Source organism: Nylanderia fulva, unplaced genomic scaffold (genome assembly GCF_048542155.1).
Source record: "Nylanderia fulva isolate GAGA-0341 unplaced genomic scaffold, ASM4854215v1 Scaffold64, whole genome shotgun sequence".
NCBI classification, from domain to species: Eukaryota; Metazoa; Arthropoda; class Insecta; order Hymenoptera; family Formicidae; genus Nylanderia; species Nylanderia fulva.
This window is the reverse complement of record NW_028190742.1, coordinates 747,998-756,980: the sequence shown is the minus strand read 5'-3', so window position 1 is coordinate 756,980 and position 8,983 is coordinate 747,998.

Genomic DNA, 8,983 nt, shown 5'->3' with positions numbered 1-8,983 from the left:
TAGCGACTGGGACAAACCGTAGTGAAATAAAACGGATAAATAACCAACAATTTTGTATGGAATGTAAATGCACAATTAATACACTCGCCAATAAAAGAAGACGAAACAAAGCGTGACGTCTGGCACGAAGTGTAGTGCATACAAGAAAATCCCGATTTTCCTTGTATTTTTCCTAATTAACGCAAATAAATAAACGTTGGTTGGCTAATAAAAGAAAGCAAGATATTGCTTAGCCGCTTCATGTTAATTAATTGTGATTTTAGCTAATTTCAGTTAATTACGAAGGAAATTATAAAATTTTCCAAAAAATTGATCGATCAAAAGGCGCGAACCACGAGAATAAACTGCGCAGCAAAAGAAAACCGCGCATCAAAGAAGAACCGCGCATCAAAGATAAACCGCGCAACAAAGGGAAACCGCGCAACAAACGGAAGCCGCGCATCAAAGGCGAAGCCGCGAGTCTACTCGTGTTACGCCGACAAGAAACGCGTACCGCGCAGCGACCGAAAGGTCAAACGGCCACCGTGAACACCTGCGTCAAAATCGAAAGGTCAAACGATTACGACTCAACCAACGGGTGTCCACCAAATAAAATCGCGTTGATTTTAATTAATCGGTTTATTTTCAATTATTCGCGTTATATACCGGGTGATTTGATTATTACAGTCCGTTTTAATATAAAATCATTAAAGTAATCAAAGGTAAAAGGATATTATTAACTAATTAATATTATTAATTCTATAAAACGAATAATAATATTCAAAGCTAACGCAATTTCGCGCAAAAATAAGCTTTTAAATTCGGTTATTAAATTCTACGGCACAATGGATAGAGACGAAGACCAAAAAGTTTTCAAGGGAGTACAACACTCACCTGTCTCAACCCTCAGATCTGGAAAGATCAGGAATCCGATGCATAAGTCCGAGAACAACCTGCGAGGTACTTCAACAACGAAGACACCTTTGGAATTAGCCGAAGAAAAAATCAAAAGCCTAGAGGAAAAACTCGAAACCGCTCTGACGGCATTAAAAAACGCCAACGCCTTGATGTTCCGATGCGATTCGCAGAATTCTGTTGCAGAATCAGGCGATGCTACAAACGTGATCGGCACAAGACAGTACGTCGCTCCGATGAACGGGATTAGGTTACCAAAAGGTGGATGGTTGAAAAATCCTTTTGATGAAATAAGATTTAACGGCAAAACCGAGGATACGAATCCAATGAGATTCTTAAAAAAATTTAATTCGATCGCAACATACGAAGAGATCGATGACCGTGATCTATTACACTTCTTTGGAAGGTGCCTGAAGGACCAAGCATCGATATGGTTCGAGATTCAGGACTTCGCTCACATAAACGAAGCCCGAGACGCGTTTATACAGCACTACTGGGGCGATAACCAGCAAGCTAAATTTCGAGAGAAATTATACATGGGACAGTACCATGCGACGAAGACAAGCAATATGTCCGACTACGCATTGGACTTAGCGAGACAGGCTAAATACCTCGATCCACCCATGGCGGATATCGAAATAATCCGTTGCATCAAGAGACACTTCGAAAAAGATGTTTCGCGCGAGATTAGATGGTCCACCACCAAAAATATATCCGACCTGACTGAAGTCTTAGAAGAAATTCAAGATGAAAAACAGGCAGCTGCTGAAGCTAAAACCGCAAGAGAAAAATCTTCGGAAAAAACAACCAACAAGAGCGCAACCAAAAAGAAGCAAGACACGGCTACATACAATCGCAGACCACAATGGAACGCGAAGAAGAGTCCATATACCGCGAAGGGAGAGCTCAAAGCACTACCCTGGTATGGACAAAACCAGACGAAAAAATCGAAACCTAAAGTGGAGTTTCCAGAATCTGACAGTGATCAGACCCGGAATAAAAACGCAGCGAAATCAAAGGGAGGCAGAAATGCACAAAAAAACTTGAACTTTGAGACGAAAGCGCCGGGAAAAAAGGGAATTTCAGCAATACGGCAGAGAGAATTATCGTCGACGGATTCAATATCCTCTTCGGACGAAAATTCGCAGAGCAGCGAACCGAAAGAGAGATACGAGACCAAACAAGTCTCAATAATGAGAACAAAAAAGATTCTCAAAGATTTGAGCGATGACGACGTCGAAGACAACGACGGACAACCATGTCATCCAATCATCGACCTAAAAATCGGCAAAACCCAGATCAGTGCATTAATCGACACTGGAGCTGAGATATCAGTGATGTCAAAGAACACACTGGAAAGGCTGACAAAAGCCAGAGAAAATTTAGACAGAATCCCAATTCGCAAATGCAAATTAAAAGGAGCATTTGGCGAGCAGGAACTAACAATCGCCTGCAAGATACAAGTTACACTAGACATCGACGACAAGCAGCTGATTCACGAGTTCTACGTAGTGGACAGACTAGCATTTCCGATGGTTCTAGGACACGACATTTTGATCAAATTCAACGCGATAATCAATTATCACGAGGACACATTTGATGTAAAATTCCAAAATGTCAAAACACCTGTCAAATTAATATCATCAATTAGTAGAAAGGAGAAAAGTAGAATAAACGAGCGCAAACAACTGCTCGATAAACAGATTAGACAGTTGGAAAAAGAAAAATTAAGAACAACCAGAAGAATCGCGAAGAAAAAAGAAAACATCTCAAGGCTAGAAAATAGATTACGCGATCTTAAACTGTCTAAAGAAGAGGACAACCCAAATCAAGAAAATTCCGTCAATAGAACCCCATCGACAAAACCAACAAAGTCAAAAAAAGAAGGGGGCACAAAAGAAAAACAAATTAAGAATAAACATACATGGAATAAAAAAACAAACTACAACCAAAAGAGTCAAAAACCAAGAACAAAGTGGATCCATAGCATCTCATTTAAACCAACGAGAAAACCTCTAGAAAAATCAAATCTAGAAGGGGGCAATAAAACAAAGCCACAACCCAATAAATCAACAACTTCGAAAAACGAAGGGGGCAAACAAAACGAATCATTGCAAAACGAACATCAGCAATGTAATAAATGCCAGAGTACAGAGATCCAAGAAATAAACAACCAAATAAAAAGACTATACTCAAAAGCTGCAAAATTCAATTATCTGCGAAAGAAAACTTTCAAAGAAATTGCACAAAAAGAACAGTGCATCAAAAGAATGCAGAAAATCAATACCCAACCGAGACAATCACCGATTAAGAAAAATTACCAATGGAGAAGAAATAACAACGTACAATCTCCTACAATGTCAAAACAACAACAAAAAGACAATAACCAATCTTCCACCTCAACGTCAGAAGAAACATCAACAGAAACTGACGAAATTATTAACCCAAAACCAAGTACTTCTCGAATAGAAGGGGGCAGCCAGGAAAATAAACAACAAAAGGCAACAGAACCCGGAATAATAATTGATAAGGAAGTCAACGAAAGGTTATTGAAATTAATAAATAAGGCAGAAAAATTGCTGGACGATGAAACAACATCTTTCGAACTAGAAACAACTACGGAATCGTCAAGTGATAATTCTACCGAGGCAGAAGAAATCATTCGATTTTTTCAAGCTAAAGAATCTGAAGAACAGCGACAAAAACCATCAAGATATAATCCTACGCGAAAAGCTTCTAGAAAAGTAAAAACTAGAAGGGGGCGTAGAACAACAAACAAAAATTCGAAGAAAAGGAAAAATAAGAAGTAATTCATTTTCCTAATGACTACCTTGTAAATACTTGTAAATATATTAATTATAAAAATAGTAAAATAAGTAGTATTAAAATATTAACTATATTCAGATTTTATATTAAAAATGGGCACGTAAAAAACCCAATAATTAATTTTGATTTATTTGAGTTATTTTATCACTTAAGTGAATAATTTTTTTTAAATATTATTAACAATCAATAATAATTTTTAATAATAGCATTTTCAGTTTATCATAATTAATAATGAAAGGGATATTATAAAACCCAAATATTCTTTTATGTCTTTTAACCTACTTAGAATAAGAAAAATGTAAATAAAAAACTAGTCTTAAGAAACCTTCTAATAAAAATTAGAAGGGGGCAAAAGCTATATAAATAATTAATTTGATTATTAAAGTTACTTACATAAATATATGTACAGCAATAATTTTTTTTTTATTTCAGAAACACAACAATCATGGAAATAAGTAGTTTTTTTTTAGTTATATGTACATAGTTATCACATTAGATATAAGTTTAGCTAAAACTGACATCTTTTATTTTAACTGTAGAATATAGATCTAGCTAAAATGATCTTTATAAACAATAATTAATTTTAAATCAAGATAATGATCAATATTTTAACAAATATTTAATTTTAACAATAAGTATAACATTTTATTTTAACTAAGTAACCTTATGTAAAAAATGTACAATTATACACAGTAGATTTAAGATACTAGAATAAGTTTATATAATAAGATACATAGTTTTAAGTACCGGAAAACCGAAATTCCATTTTTCTGATATAATAGAGATGGAATAATAAACGGACCTAAAATCAAAGAAAGGAGTCAAACACAACACATTCCAATAATTAGTTTCACTCCAACACACAAAACCCAAAATTCGGAAACTTACCTTATAAGACGATCATCCCAGCAAAGTTGAGTCATCCAACTACAGAAGGAAAATCCCAGCTCGAAGAACCTACAAAACAGAAAAGGACAATTAATTCAGAACAGGATTACTTACCAACACAAAATCCGGAATCCAGCGAAGACATCAGCGCGTAGAACCTGAAAAAAGAAAAGAAGAATTAAATAGTTCACACATCCAAACGATTAACAGAAATTATAAATTAACTCGATCACACGAACGATTGATACTGAAAAAAGGAAAACCAGCGAAATATAATTTCATCACCGGACAGACAACATATATCGATAATAACGGAACTCCGCCAGTCGTATCAAGTGACGCAACGAAGCAGCCGAAAGACCGCGTAGAGGGGAAACCTCAAGCAGACGACGCAACGTACCGTGACGTCGCGACAACGCGCAACGGCACATCACAAAGCGACCGCGCATCAATCGAGCAACACGTGCAAATTCGCGAGTGGACAATTTCGACAAGTAGAAAAGAGATACCTGTCAAAATGGATAGTGAGTCCGAAACGCTCAACAACCGAGAGCACGAATTATTAGAGTTGCTGCAAGAAGAACTGAAGCAACGAAAAAACGCGAGAAGAAAGAGACGCATTGCATCGATGGAAAAAGCGCTGAAAAAACTGCGGAAAAAACCAATCACCGATACGGAGAGTGAAGGAGAAGAAATCCTCAACCAACTCAAACAAAGTTTGATTGAGACGAACTCCGAATCCCATACACATGTCGATAAATGCATTCTTGTCAACTATGCAAACGACATCGTAGTGACAGTAACGGGTATGACTAAGATTACTTGCAATAAAGGAATCGAAGCATTATCCAATCTTCCGATCACAATTACTCACGAGATCAATGGGAAAAATGATGCTAAAAAAGTCACAGCTAATTGGGCTGATAAACTTGTTACCGTATTTATGGAAGGCACCAACAGAAATCGGCAATTCATAATTTACGATAACAAAGATCTACGATCGATGATATCAAAAGAAACCGCATCTGCAAATCAACCCGAACAGAATCAAATCGCGAGCAAAGATCCAACAACACCTGAAAATCCAAATACAGCGTCTACGCATGAATCGAGTTTAAGGACGAATTCTAAGAAGAAGGAAGCTGAAGTACGTAATATAATCAAGCACAGTACTCCATCTACATCGTTTGCGAAAACACCTAAGCGCAATAAGGAATTCAGACGTCCTATAATCATCTCGGAATCTGAAGAAGAAGTGGACGAAAATCAGCCACCGAATCATCAAGATCCGCCAAAAACATCTAGTGGCAAACAAAAAGCTACGCCAGGATTGAGGATCAAGAGCGTGCAAAACGTATCGAAGGAACTCAGATGTCTAATTAAAGACGCAGGAGCTCCCAAAGCGATTCTAAAGCGACGTAATAAAAGTAAGGTATCATACGTCGAGCAGTCTTCTCAAGAGTCATCCGACGAAGACAAAATTCAATTGAAAGATCCTAAGCCGAAAAAGACTAAGCGACAGAATAGCGCACAGACACCATCGCCTGAGCAGCCATCTGCGGATTCTGGTAAGATAATTTCAGAAGAATGCATACATACTCCTGAAATAATCGAAGGGGGTATGCCGACCGACCACTGGTCGCGATCCGCAGAAGTCCGCTGCAGTCGAAGCAGGCAAAGACATCATCCCAAATGATCCTGAAGGTGAGACGACAACGATCGCGAGTACCCTAACAACCCAGGATTAAAACCTACCAGATGAGCGACTGATGAGCATCTCCGTGCAACCAGCAAGGTCCCCAGAGAGATCCCATCACATCAGGGACGGCAGTCACCTGAAAGATGTAAATATGTACAAAGCATAATTAAATTCGTAAGTTTAGGTTAAGCGATCGCGTCCAGACGTTTTTATTTACGATGCATCTTGGAGGAGTGTTCGCACTGGATTCACACTTGCAGCAAGTTAATAAGCTAAAAACCGCGTTAACTAAAACTCCAGCGCAATTGACTAACTAAGGTAAAATCGCAAGATGCGATAGAGGTACGTTGGAACTAAAATCATTAGTCCAAATTATTAAGAAGTCAAACACAAGTGTGAACCTGGAGCGAATGACTCTCCAAAGCCATTTTTAGTTTTTATCAATTTTAGTTACCGAGAAGTCAAGCGATGACTTGGACGCTTAATTATAAGTCATAATATAAGATAATATAAAAACACAAAAACATAAAATAAAAACTAACCCTAAAATCGTCTCAGCGAACATCCGAAAGAACAAAGGTCCAGATCGGGTCCCCGATGATCTGGAACCCTACACTCAATCAAAACCTGAGTCTTTGTTCAAACATAAGTGATCTAGGAGTTGAACAGCATCCCAAGTCAATTTTGGACGTACGCCCAAAAGACAGGATGAAATAATAAGATATACTTGACCTACATCGGATGCCCGCTGAGCCGAGCGCAAAAAGATAAATACGTTTAGATATATCATTAATCGTAAAATATACTCTCTTAATTAAATTAGGTATATAGCTGATAGGCTAATTTTTATTGTCGAATGAACGAGCCTCCCGAATGATGAAACATTAATTTGATGTTTGTTTACTTGTAAATAGTTATTTACTTATATTAATATTTTTTAGTTGATCATTCGAGACAGTCGTTTCTTCGCAAATAAACTTGTGGCGATAAATTAGTATAATAATTTATTTTAGTTATTTATGGAACACCCACAAGAATAATTTATGTTATTATTTATTTAATAAGTTATTTAGCATGTTTATGTGATAGTGAACCTGTCCCGAGCATCAGGACACGATAATAGAGCGATAACCAAAAATTGGTTAAATAGGAACTCTTGTCGAACGCACCTTACATTAATAAAATGCGAAATAGGAACTCTCGCTGAACCCGCGCTACACTACCGCGCAGCGATTCGCGCTGAGCCCAGAGGTGGGGCGGCGCTCCGCGATTGGCCGGCGGGCCAAAGGTAGGGCAAGCGCGAAGCGGCTATATAAGTCGGGAGCGATCATCCCTCGACACAGTCAGCACGGTACGGACTCAATCGCACAGTCAGACATAGTCTGCACGGTTCGAACACAGTCGTACTTACGAAAGCGTCGACTTTGTCTTACGCTTATCGTGATTCGGGATAACGCGAGTGGCAGTCGTGATTATACCGTATCTAGGCGAGTAGCATCTTTGCGTGCGAAAGTTGTGCGACTTGTCCGGGACAATACTGTCTCGTTAATTTCGTTCGATCAGTGTATTCGCGTGCAACTGCTAGACAAGCCACGGCAAATCTAGTCCGCGATAAAATCACAATCGATACGAAACCGTTTAACGAATGCGCAAACTAATAGGCGGCATAACGCTTGTCGCAAGCGAACTGATCGCGAGTGTTTGTGAACGGTAAAATAAACCGTCGTGCGGATATCAAACGTGTGTAATCCGTAGCCATTGTTCAGAGTTCAAGCGGAGGACGCTATTGAATAAACATTCTTAGTGAAACCTAAAAAACCGTGATCTGTTACTTACCTACGTATCCGTTTCCCACGTCGTATCTCCTTCGGGTGTGAATCCGTTCCTAGGACGTAGAAATAGTCCGTCGGTATCCTGAAATCAAAGGAGAGAAAGCAATTAGTCAAGTTCCTGCGAATTTCCATTGTTCGCACTCACCTGACGCAACATCGACCTGCGTCGCAGCGGCGGCCATCTTCAAAGGACGGCGCGGCACACATCAAGGACGGCTCGAGCCTGGCGGCATCACAGAGCGTACCTACATCAAAGGAACACTTTGGCTACTTCCACCTTCTTACTTGTTTAGGTCAAAGTAAGTGGCGACCATCAAAGGTGAAAGCGGGACGTCTGTTGGCTGGTAAGTCGGACGGAGGGCCATTTCTCTCACACCGTTCGGTCACATCGGTACCTCTTGTGGAGGTACATCTCATGGCAGTGGGCGGCTGTCAAAAGGGCTTAAGCCCACCGCTCCTAGGGGAGTCCACCCCGAAAAGAAAACAAAATATGGGAGGAAAAACAAAAACAAATGAGGTACAGGTCCAGGCAGCCTCGGATATGTCAGGACCCGGCGGGGAGGGGGGTATAGTCCCGGCCCCCATCCCGTCGTCATCACACGACGGGCGGACGACAAAGCCTGCAAAGGCTTTAGAGGATTCGTATGAGTCCTCTGACTTTTACGAGTCGGAGGACTCATGCGAGTCGGAGGAAGAGGAGGAGGCTGGTGGCATGCGGATATCACGCATGCTCTACCGGTGCGACAGGGACTGCTCCAGGGTCATCCAACGAATTGTGGAGCAGGATGGCATGGATGAGGAGGGGACATTGGAAGTGCTCTACGAGGATCTATCCAAGTGGAAA